The 12,063-nt window shown below is 41.3% G+C and overlaps 1 protein-coding gene across 1 annotated transcript in view; it reads left to right on the top strand.

The window, feature by feature from the left end:
• The window catches only part of LOC147723041 (molybdenum cofactor sulfurase-like), a 1,924,377-nt gene that overhangs the window by 1,761,007 nt on the left and 151,307 nt on the right, over window positions 1-12,063 (top strand). The window lies entirely within an intron of this gene.

Raw genomic sequence — 12,063 nt, 5'->3', positions numbered from 1 at the left:
CAAATTGTCGCCTCTAAGTCTCCAGGGCCGTTTGGATACAATGCTTGCATACAGCAAGTGACCATGGAACTAACGGTTACGAGATATGCTTTCTCTGGCACCATGCCACAACAGCTGTGGTCCGTTATTAGAACGTAACTCCTGTTAGAAAGTTGTCTCAATCAATCAATCAATCACAGCATTTGTATAGCGCGCTACTCACCCGGAAGGGTTTCAAGGCGCTTGGGGGAAGGGGTCCGCTACTGCTCGAACAGCCAGGTCTTGAGTTGTCTCCTGAAGGCGAGGTGGTCCTGGGTCAGCCGGAGGTGGATGGGGAGGGAGTTCCATGTCTTGGCCGCCAGGTAGGAGAAGGATCTGCCTCCGGCGGTGGCTCTTCGGATGCGTGGTACCGTTGCGAGGACAAGGCTGGTAGACCGTAGCTGGCGGGTGGACGTGTAGAAGGTCAGGCGGTCGTTGAGGTACTTGGGGCCCAGGTCGTGGAGAGACTTGTGTGCGTGGGTGAGGAGCCTGAATGTGATCCTCTTGTCAACGGGGAGCCAGTGCAGGTCCCTCAGGTGGCCGGAGATGTGGCTGCGTCGGGGGATGTTCAGAATGAGTCGGGCGGAGGCGTTCTGGATGCGTTGGAGTCTTTTCTGTAGCTTGGCTGTGGTTCTGGCGTAGAGGGTGTTTCCGTAGTCCAGTCGGCTGGTGAGGAGGGCCTGGGTGACCGTCTTCCTGGTTTCGGTCGGGATCCATCGGAAGATCTCGCGAAGCATGCGAAGGGTGTGAAAGCATGATGAGGATACGGCGTTGACTTGTCTGGTCATCGAGAGGGAGGAGTCCAGGATGAAGCCAAGGTTGCGTGCGTGAAAAGAATGGCTCTATCTGTGTTGCAGGTGTGCCGTGCTGGTGGCATTAAAGGTTATTTGAAGTCCCCTCACAGGCCCCATGTAAATTAATACCTTGGCACAGAAGTATACCGCTTAGTGATTGTTTACAATTAATACCACTAAGAAATACATTCTGGTTTTTGTCACTATAACATGTGTGTATAAGGTAATTTCCATGATGACTTAATGTACCCTTTACCCAACCTTTCATACTGGCCTGCTGGTGTATACTCTTGGCATTTTTTAAATTGGAAAGTTGTTATCGGAATTATGATAATCCCGTATATCCATTATATCCATTCAATGACAGGTCTTTCTGACATTGTCAATGGTAATTTCTCAAGTTTTTCAATGCTCAGAATCGTATAGTCTGCTCCTTTCTGTGACAAACTGATTTGTTTATCAGTAAGGTTAAAGATAGAGCACAATGACGTTGTGTTGATTAAACACCAAGGCACATAGCCTGAACTCAGGTTTTGCAATGTCCAGCCTAGATGTACAATAGAACATAACTGGGACTGACCATGTTGTAACATTAGCAAGTCCTGATCTATTATATCTATAGCAGATGATACAATACTGTCCAGTGAATATATTCTGGAGGAAAGAGTCATTAACCCGTTGTCCACAACAGAAAGTGGTTTTTCCAAATTAATACAATCAATTTCTCGTATTTTCTCTGCTGTCTCAATTTGAGTCACTTTCCATGCCTCGTTGTAAGCAGTGTATATACTGGCCGCTATGAAACGTTTTTGACGCTGTTTGCGTGGTCCCATTATGAAATCGCGCAAGTCAGCACCATCTTTAATCTCTTGGGTGCTGCGCCTATTCCAACGGCCGACGGCACCACTACCTCAGGAGTGCTGCCGTCGGCCGTTGGACGTTCGAACCTCACCTGCGCAATGGAACGTTCAGCACTGGAGCTGGACGTTCCATAGCTGCTAAGAGGTTATGTAAAGATAAGTGTCGCTTAATTTCTGCCAGTGTGGATGTTTGTAGCCATTCAAGGCATAGTTTCCCTACACTGTATGTTGTTACTATCCCTGGATGTTGTCTCTGGGAGTATCTAGGGTCTGGTCTGGTCATTTTTAACCCCTGTATTTTGTTCAGGAATCTATCTTGACATTTATTTGTGTCTGTTGGCCAGATTAACCACTTTTTCCAATCAGGATGCGTTCTATTTTGATGTAAAATTTTGGATACGTCTATCTCAATATCTGTGGTTGTGTTATCAGGTATTGGCTTTGGAATAGACGGTTTGTTTAAGTCTTTGATTTTGGCTAGGCCAAAACAGGTAGTTTGTTGAATGGTGTCATTCAAGAACATTATTTGTTCAGGTATCATGCAGGCTCTAAATAATGCTTCTAGGCCTTGTACCTGCCATTCTTTTGTACCCCAGATGGTTTTTGTTTCAATGTTGTTTTTCCAGAAATCAAAACCAAATGTAATAATTTTTTCATAAAATGTTTCAGAATAAATCAGTTTGGTATTTGTCATCATGTTTTTTGTCCCTGTTTTTATCTAACAGTTTATAATAAAATGTTTCTGCATCACTTGTGTTAAACCCTGAGAAGTATTGGAATTTCTCATAGAATGTTTTTAAACTGCTTTTAGGTGGAGTTGCACAATCTTCCCATTGATTATATTTAAAAACATTTCTAGGTTGAGCAGATTTATGCAAATAGTGGTCTGCATAGTGGGTATAGCAATACATCTGTTCATAATTCGATGAACCTTGCAAATAATCATGTTATGTAAATTTTGCTGATAATACTAAATCTGACATCATATTATTTATGCTTTCAAAATCCCAATCATCAGAGAATGTACTTGGTTTTACAAAGTCACTTAATGAAACCTTAAACTGATGGGGATATTTCAAGAGTTCGACCGGTCCATATATTTCATAATCTGTTTTGTCCCAAGCTACCCAGCAGGGTATTGGAATTGCTGTGACATTCACTGATGATAGTTCTCTTTTCTCGATGTGAGATTACTTGTGTGGCTTCAGAACTACGTTGATGTTCTGACTTGCTGTGTCCATTGTACTGTAATAAATGTTCCTAAAATTAAAACTAAAATGAGGCAGAGTAGGAGTATGAGTACCCCTGATACAATCCAATATTCAATCAACGGTGCATTTAGATATGCTTCTTGTAGTTGATGAAATAGTTCTGTTGCTTTGTCTTTAAAAGTCTTTGTTGCTGGCGTTACTTCAGGCTCGCTTTGATCTTCGAACTTGATGAAGTAGCCAGATGGAGTTCTGTCAATTGTTGGAATTGTTTTTTCAATTTGCCTTTCATTAGCACATTCTGATGCTACATCATTGTAGACTGGTGTTTCTTGACGAACTGTTTCAATTTGGATTTCAAGAGGCACAAGTTCCATGGCATTTCTGCATAGTCCTTTTTTATTCACTGCAGGTTTATCAAATGTGATTAGTCTCTCAGTTTGAACTTCTAGGATTGTAGCAAATTTTGGTATTCTGCTATTTCTTTGGAGTCCACTTGGCCTACTACTTATTATTGGCCACATGATTGTGGTTTTACCAGGTCGATGGATACAACTCGGTTCTCCTTTTTACCAGCAAGGGGCGGTAATACCACTGATCTTGTTCCGTTGATTGCTAAGACAGGTACTGCTTTTCTGTAAGAAGGCCAAAATTCCTTCTTCACCGCTATTTTCTCTCTGACCAGACCCCCCAATCTTTGGAATCCAGACAGGTCTTGCTGGGACAGGTGGTGTTTCTTCAGTGGTTGTTGGCTGCGGATTTAACTTTATGTTGCTCAGGGCTTTTCTTGTTTCATTTAAGTCCTGTAAAACAGCCAAACGATCTTTGATGTCAAAGCATTTTTTCTTATCTTCTACCACTGACGCATGACTATCTAAGTCCTGAACATACATTCTAGTTCCGAACAATAGTTCATATGGGCTGAAACCTTTTAGAGAATTTCTTGGCAGATTATTAAGACTACGTTGGACACTTGTTAAAGGCTGGACCCACCCATCACCCGAACCTAATACCTTTGCCGTTATAGATTGCTTTATGTCTCCGTTTTTTCTTTCCACAACCCTGTTTCCCTCAGGATGGAAGGGACAAGAGTACCGCAATCCAATGCCCATGCTTGTCATTGCTTCCTTATAAGCTGGAGAGCTAAAAGCAGGACCCTGGTCAGAATGAAGCATGGCAATTGCGTATGTGCCGATGAAGACTCGCAAATCTTTTATAACAGTTCTGGTGTCAGCCGAGCGCTTGGGCTACATTCTTAAGTGATTTTAGTCTTAAAAGGAATTAATAGGACGCTGGATTTTATGTATAGATAGCCTTATGCTAACTACAGAAATGGCCATGGCAATACTCCGGCTCGGCTCGTTACTGCGGTCTCTGTTGCCGTCTGGACAGCTCTTCGCAAATTTATAATGTTGCAGGCTGATCCCCGGCCACCAGTATTCTGATTGTAATTCTGTCCGAGATTCCTTCATCTGTTTGTGCCTTGGACCTTCACCCATGTGTGCGTCTGCTATTAATAAGACTCTCCGGTTCGTGTTTGGAATTACCCTATCCCCCACTCCAGGGATTCGAGCAAAAGGAACGGAGTTTGTGTCAATTATGTATGTATATTTGAGTGGATAGTTCACGGGTAGTGCTGCACAGTTGCCTTTTGAAGACGTTTTTACCGCCAGCATCGTTTCCCAGTCTATGTATTTTTCTGAACGCTTTTTGTGGCTACGGAAGCCCGTTGAGGTGCTTCCGCTGTGGCTGTATTAGCCAATGAATTCCCTGCAACGTGAACGCCATCACGTTGATGACTCAGAGTGTATATCACGTGAGTCTTTTGTAGTTCTTTCTGTAAAAGAACTACTTGTTCCCAAAGCATTTTATGCTTGATTGTGGCACCTGTGTCATCTTTGTAATCATTTTGAACCCAGTTCTGCAAATCATTATTGTAAGATTTGACGCAGAAATGCGAATTGCACACTATTAGTGTCGGGAATTCACGTTCCGCTTTTTCAAGCGCCATCTTTAAAGATTTGATTTCAGCTCGCTTTGCCGAACAGTTTCTCAGAGATTCAGTTTTTGTTATTTTCGGTCTGAATTTACCGCAGAGCCAGCGACCTTTAACAATCGCTAAGGCTGCATTGTAGGATTTATCATCTACATTGTAATGCTGTACAAATCTGTCTGTATAGATTATACAAGAGTATTGTTGGCGAGGCAGAATTTCAATTGGCAGAGGATATTCTTCTTCATATTTTAAATCATTCAGTTTTTTCATGTTCGGGACAAAATAGTATGTCACGTCTTCTGCAGCAAGAGAATTTTCCCACTGTATCCATTTCGGATCTAGTGCCAATGTTTTTAGATTTACTGGGCTGAATAGTGCCTCGAAGGCTGATTCTGCTGTGAAAACAGTTATTCTTTTGCCTTGGGCTAGGGCTCGTTCTCTTGCTACAGCAGTTTGAACTGCCTTTACAGTATTTTCTGTGAGACTGAATGCTTTTTCTGCTTGTGTGTACAAATGTGATTTGTAAGCTATTGGTACCATTTCTCCCTCATTAGAGGTCATGTACGTGAATCCGCATCTTCCTGGGATGACTCGGATTACAAGGTTGTGTTTATTGTCACGTTCTTCTAATTTTGTTTTAGCTAACATGTCTGTTTGCAGTGATCTCAAAATTTCTGTGTGTTTTTGAGTCCAGTTGATTGGTCTAAAATCAGGTTTTATTAATTCGTAGAGAGGTTTAACTCTCTCTGCATAATTTAGAATGTAAGTTCTTCCGAAATTCAGGAAGCCTAGAATCGATTGTAAGTTCTTCAGCGTTTTTGGTGCTTGGAGTACAGCGCACTTCTCTAAGAAGTTATCTGCTAGGCTTTTGCCTTCACTTGATAATTCGTATCCTAAAAGTAGGACAGTTAGATGGGCAATTCGTGCCTTTTTAAAGTTGAATTTGTAACCCTCTGCTGCGAACCCAAGTATTATGGTGTTCACTCTTTTCAAGTGAGTATCCAAGTCATCGTCTGTGAGATAGATGTCATCGACATAAGATAATGCCTCATCATCATACATTTGTAGTAACTCTGGCCCACATGCATCAAGCATTTTTGGAGTCGCAAACGGTTCGATTCCTTATAATCGGCCGTTTGCGATTCCAAAAATGCTTTTTGAGATGCATCATGCTTTTTTAGAAATCGCAACTTTTTTGCGATTTCTAAAATTGCGATAGCATTTCAGAAATCGCAATTTTGCGATTTCTAAAATGCTATGCATCATTTGATTTCAAATTGCGAAATTTGAAATTGCAAGTGCAAATTACCACAAAGTTGAACCTCGTGGTAATTTGCGAAATTGTTTAAAAAAGCACAAACATGCATTTTTTAAACTGTAAAGTTACAGAGACACATGTCCTTAGGACATGTGTGTATGTAACTTATACTCAAAAGTACATTTCATGGGTGAAGGGTGGGTCATTTGGACCCCCCTCTCCACCCTTGAAATGCATTGCTGAATTGCGATTTCAAATTGCGAATTTGCAATTCCCATTCATTCCTATGGGCATTTTAGCCCATAGGAATGAATGGGAATTGCGAATTCGCACTTTGCTAATCGCATAATATTTGAGAATCAGAAAAAATTGTGATTTTTACCGATTCTCAGATATTTTGCGAAAATGTACATGCACCCCATTTTGCATTTCCTAATTTGCGATTCCCTAAAAATCGCAAATTAGGAAGTGCAAAATGAAACAATGATGCATGTGGGCCTCTGTTACTCTGGCTGAGAATAATCCTGGGCTGTTCTTGAATCCCTGTGGGAGTCTACAGAAATTTTTCTGTGACCCCATTATTGAGAAAGCGGTCAAGTATCTGCTTTCCGGTGCAATATTTTGACAAAAGTACCCATTAGAGATGTCTAATGTTGTTTTGTATTTTTTGCAAACTATGTTATTCATTAGTGCCGCACTGTGCGAATTTTGTACCGCAAATGTTTTGCAACATGAGTTAAGGTGTCTGTAGTCCAAGACTAGACGATACGAATCGTCTGGTTTGGATACAGGAAACAAAGGATTGTTCATTTGAGAGGTGCATGTTTCAATCACTCCTTGGTATTCAAGTTGATCTAAAATCTCCCTGACTTGTTTTTTAGCTTCTTGCTTAATCGGGTACTGCCTTTGTGCAGTAGGTTGACATTTTAACTGGATTTTGTGAGGAGGAGAGTCCTCATCCCATCCTACATGATTCTTATATAATGCAGGTGCTTGAGCTACTGCCCATTTTCTAGCATATATATATTTTCTGTGAATTGGAATATGATTTGAGAAGGCAGGCATAATCATTTCTTCGCCATGAGGGCACTCGCTGACAAACTCTGGGGGCCAATCTTTCTCAGCTAACAGGATGTCATAGCCTTTTGAGAGGTTATCCCAAAACAGACCCCTTATTTTCCTAGTCTTATTTCCCTCTATACGCAATGTTATTTCGTATATTTTATGAGGTTCGCTAACTCTGGTATCTGCAGTTTCCACTTCAATGTATTCATTCGTGTCCACTGTCTCCAGATGATTCTCAAGATCTTGCGAGCTATGCTGATTTCTGCTGCGCTGTCTAGTATTGTCTTTGCCCACTCTCTGTTTTTCAGCTGTGTCCTCAGTATCCTCGGCATGTTTGATTATTTTAATACTGGCTACCTTCTTTTTTGGAAATTGTAATTTTTTACTTTGAGCAGGTTCCTTGTCTTTGGACTTGGCGTGCTCTTCCCTGTGTTCTGACCGTCCTCTTCTTTCCGATTTCTGCGAAAAAGATCAAGAGGGACGTGTATCAATATCTTGATATCTATCAGGCTTTTTCAAATGATCCCTATTTCTAAGGTTGTATCTTTTTTCAGAGGGATCCCTTTGGGGAGACTGGTGTTCTCGATTCAGAGTTTTTTCTCTCCGCCGAGGAGACCTTCCTCTGGACTCGAAACCTTTTTCTTTGTGAGTGGATTGTTTATTTCCATCCTAGCTCTTTTTAGGAGTGTTTAGATTATTTTTAATAAATATCTTTTCAGGATTTTCAAGTAGTTGGGGTTTTACCGGTTTCCCACCCAAACTATCTCTACCTAGTTCTTCATAGCATTTTTCTATGATTCTGGCAAGCTCAATTGGTTGATCTGTTATATCTGTTTCTTTCAATTTTTGGTGGATCGCCACGGATGCTGCTTCTCCGTTTATGTTGGCTAATAATATAGCCGAGACCTGCTTGAAGTCTTTCAGTAATTTCATACCAAGAGTTAAAGCAGGTTCTGGACCGTATTCATTCTGAATTTGTTTTAGCACATCTGGTATTACCGCCAGAGATGGAACACCATGTGTTTTTGTTTAATGGAAGCAAAGACTGTGCCCCAAGTGTCACAGTCCTCCACATGTGGTGCGACCCCCATTGGAAGGCAGATAGCCAGAATCCTGTGTTTCTCAATAGGGGTAGTATTCGGGAATACTGCCTCTATTTGAGTTATTTTCTGTGCTAGCCAGAATGGAATTTGTTCCCGTTTTGCATGTGTTTTTCCCAGACATGATTGTATGTCCTGTAGTGTAATTTTATTTGTGTTCCCCTGATGAGGGGTCAGCTGTGGACTATTAATAGCTGGTTGGACTGTTGTAGTCCGCATTACATATTGGACTAACTGTCTGTGAATTTTACTTAGTAATTTTAGCTGTGCTAAAAGTTCTTCTCTTGACATTTTTTCAATGTCTGGATGTGGTGTGTAGCTGGCTAGAACCGGCCACGTTGCTCCTGGTCTACCTAGTGGACCGAGCCTGGTGATGTGATCATTATGTTTTAGGGCGCCTTTAAACCAGAGCAGGTGCTCTTGGTAATTTAGTGGTATTTCAATATCCTTGAAAGGTGTATATTCTTCCGGTGGTTACTCTATTCTGTAATAGTGGAATTCGTGTGTTGTAGCATTTGCCGCTGGAAAGTTTATCCATGAATAGAATACCTCTGTCTGCCGATATTCGTGTGCCTCTATCATGAAAATGACTGTACCACCTCGTGATGACAGTCCGTTTTCTATAAGTTTTAAAGTTATAGTTTTTCTTATGTTGACCGGAATGAGGATAGCATTCCGGTCATTCTGTAGGAGACTCGTGTCATCCTCCATTAGTTGGGCTGCTATTCTAGCTGCCTCCCTTTCGTCTTCACTCCCTGGCATTTTTACTGTCAGAAAGGTTTTTGTTGCAGATCAGGTTTCAAGGAAACAAAAGATTAGGTGCACAATATTTTGGATTAAATAACTAATTTAACTTATAAAAAAAATACAATCATATCTGTTAAAACATATATATATATTAACTTAATATTAATAAAAAATACACAATAATATTACCGTAGGATAGCGGAGGTGTAAAAATTACTATTCCCACTCCTGGAAGTGCAACAGTAGGGAAAGGGTTGGATAGCGTAGGGGTAAAAATTACAATTCCCACTCCAAAGAGTGCAACAGTAGGGAAAGCGTTGGATAGCGTAGGGGTAAAAATTACTATTCCCACTCCAGAGAGTGCAACAGTAGGGAAAGCGTTGGATAGCGTAGGGGTAAAAATTACTATTCCCACTCCAGAGAGGGCAACAGTAGGGAAAGTGTTGGATAGCGTAGGGGTAAAAATTACTATTCCCACTCCAGAAAGTGCAACAGTAGGGAAAGCGTTGGATAGCGTAGGGGTAAAAATTACTATTCCCACGCCAGAGAGTGCAACAGTAGGGAAAGCGTTGGGATAGCGTAGGGGTAAAAATTACTATTCCTACTCCAGAGAGTGCAACAGTAGGGAAAGCGTTGGATAGCATAGGGGTAAATTTTACTATTCCCACTCTAGTGAAAATAAATTAATATAATTCACATAATTATCAATTAATCATTTAATAAAAATTAATTATCAATTAAGAATTAATTATCAATTGAAAAGTAATTAACAATTTAATCAAAATAGATACCAATAAATTAATTAACATATTTAATTAATTATAATTAAATTCCTTCCCACCCTATTCCCCTATAAACCTACAACCCGCTACAGAAAATAAATTAATATTATTCACATAATTATCAATTAATCAATTAATAGAAACTAATAATTTAAGAATTAATTAATTACCAATTAAGAATTAATTAACAATGTAATCAAAATAAATACCAATGAATTAATTAACATATTTTATTATTATAATTAAATTACTTCCCACCCTATTCCCCTATAAACCCACAACCCTCTACAGAATTAAATTACACAATAATTAAATAACATTAAATTCATTACTTAAAATAAATTACAAAAATATATACACTTTTCACACATATACTAACATAAAAAACACTTAAAAGAATTAGATATCTTTAATAAACTATATTATGTACTTCGATATTTTGACTGTCTATATTTTTAAAATCGATATTACATTACTTACCTTCAAAACGATATTTTTGATGTCTATATTCTGTCCATTCGATATTTTGTCCATTCTATATTTTGGACTCGATATTTTGGTTTGTCTATATTTTGGAATCGATATTTTGCCCCTTTACCGACTCCAGTCTGTATGGGGGGGATGCAATACCTTGTATGGATTCTGGTGCACAGGTTTTGTAGGAAGTGTCTCTCAAAAGTACGGCGACGATCTCAGGTGCGGCGGCGATGTACAGCATCGATCTTCTCTTCTCGCAGCCCCTCGATGCAATGGCTCTGCGATGACTCTCGCAGCTATGTGATGAGGTCAGCAAGCAAGCGGTGCGACGATCTCACCCAGTGACGACAGGCTCTGCGACGATACTCTCAGCGATGGTACTCCCCGCACCTGAGCGATGCGTTCCGCAAGCAAAAGATGCGTCGGTTCTTGCAGCGGCAACAGGCGCTGCGACGATCTCGATCTTCGCAGCGGCGGGAATTTCCTTGCACTGATGGGGATGCGCTCCGCACGTGAGCGATGCGTGAAACTTTGTAGCAAAGATACAGTTTCTTCTTGTCAAGCTTCCAAAACAACAGGTACAACTTCCAGAGGCACCACAACTGGTCCAAGCACTCTAGGAAGGACAGAACTCTCTCAATAGAGTTCAGGACGGAAGCTGAGGGTGAAGTCCTTTTGTTCCTGGGACGACTTAGCAGGGAGCCAGCTCAACTCAGGCCCTTGGAGATCTCTTCAAGCAAGGGGACACAGCAGAAAGCAAAGTCCTTCTACTCTCCTTGGCAGCAAAGAACTGCAGGTCAGCCCACAAACACACAGCAGGACAGTCCTTCCTCTTCAGTCTTCCAGCTTTCTTCTTGGCAGAGGTTCCTTCTTGATTCCAGGATGATCTAAAGTTCAGTGGTCTGGGGTCCTATACTTATACCCCAAAAAGTCTGTGCTCCCTTTGTGCAGGAGGGCTCTGAGCCCAGTCCAAACCAGTTTTGGAGCACTCTGTTTACATAACTCCTTTATTCTTTTCACAGTGCAGAGCAGAAACATCAGACGCCCCACAGGAGGTGGAGCCAGCATTGTGGAGGGAAAGCACAGCCCTGGAGCACTTTGTGGACATGATTCCATCTCTCCTTTCACAGTGCAGGGCAGAGACATCAGACGCACCACATCGGGTGGAGCCAGCACTGTGGGGGGCAGGCACAGTCCTATTCAGGTGCCAGGTGCAACGCCTCCCTCCCATCTAGATCAGATCTCTCTATTCACCACTGGGCGACTCATTCTGTCTCCTGGGATTCTCCCATCCCTGACACTCACAAACCAGACAGTCAATTCACAAACAGCCAAAGGCGCACAGAAAGGTCAGACAAGAAAGCAGCCACTTTCTAAATGTGCCGCTTTCAAACACAGGATTTAAAAAACATCCTTCCTAAAATATGTGTTATTAAATTCTGAGTTCAGGGATACCAGACTTCAATTTTTTATCTTGCTCCTATGGGAAGATATGCAGGTAATCATTATACACAGCATTCCCCATTATAGCCTATGGGCAAGATAGCCTTTCAATAGTGAAAAACGAAAATGGCTGTAATTCACTACCAGAGCATGTCACCCACACTGGTACATGCTCTACCTTTCACATACACTGCACCCTGCCTTGGGGGGGTACCTTGGGCCTTCCATAGGGGTGTCCAATGTGTACAAAAAGGGAAGGGTTAGGCCTGGCCAGTGTGGACACTGGTCAGGTCAGCATGGCAGTTAGCAACTGCA

The sequence above is a fragment of the Lissotriton vulgaris genome, chromosome 4_1 (assembly GCF_964263255.1).
Source record: "Lissotriton vulgaris chromosome 4_1, aLisVul1.2, whole genome shotgun sequence".
NCBI classification, from domain to species: domain Eukaryota; kingdom Metazoa; phylum Chordata; class Amphibia; order Caudata; family Salamandridae; genus Lissotriton; species Lissotriton vulgaris.
Note: the sequence above shows the minus strand (reverse complement) of the source record. Positions and strands in the feature narration are given on the sequence as shown.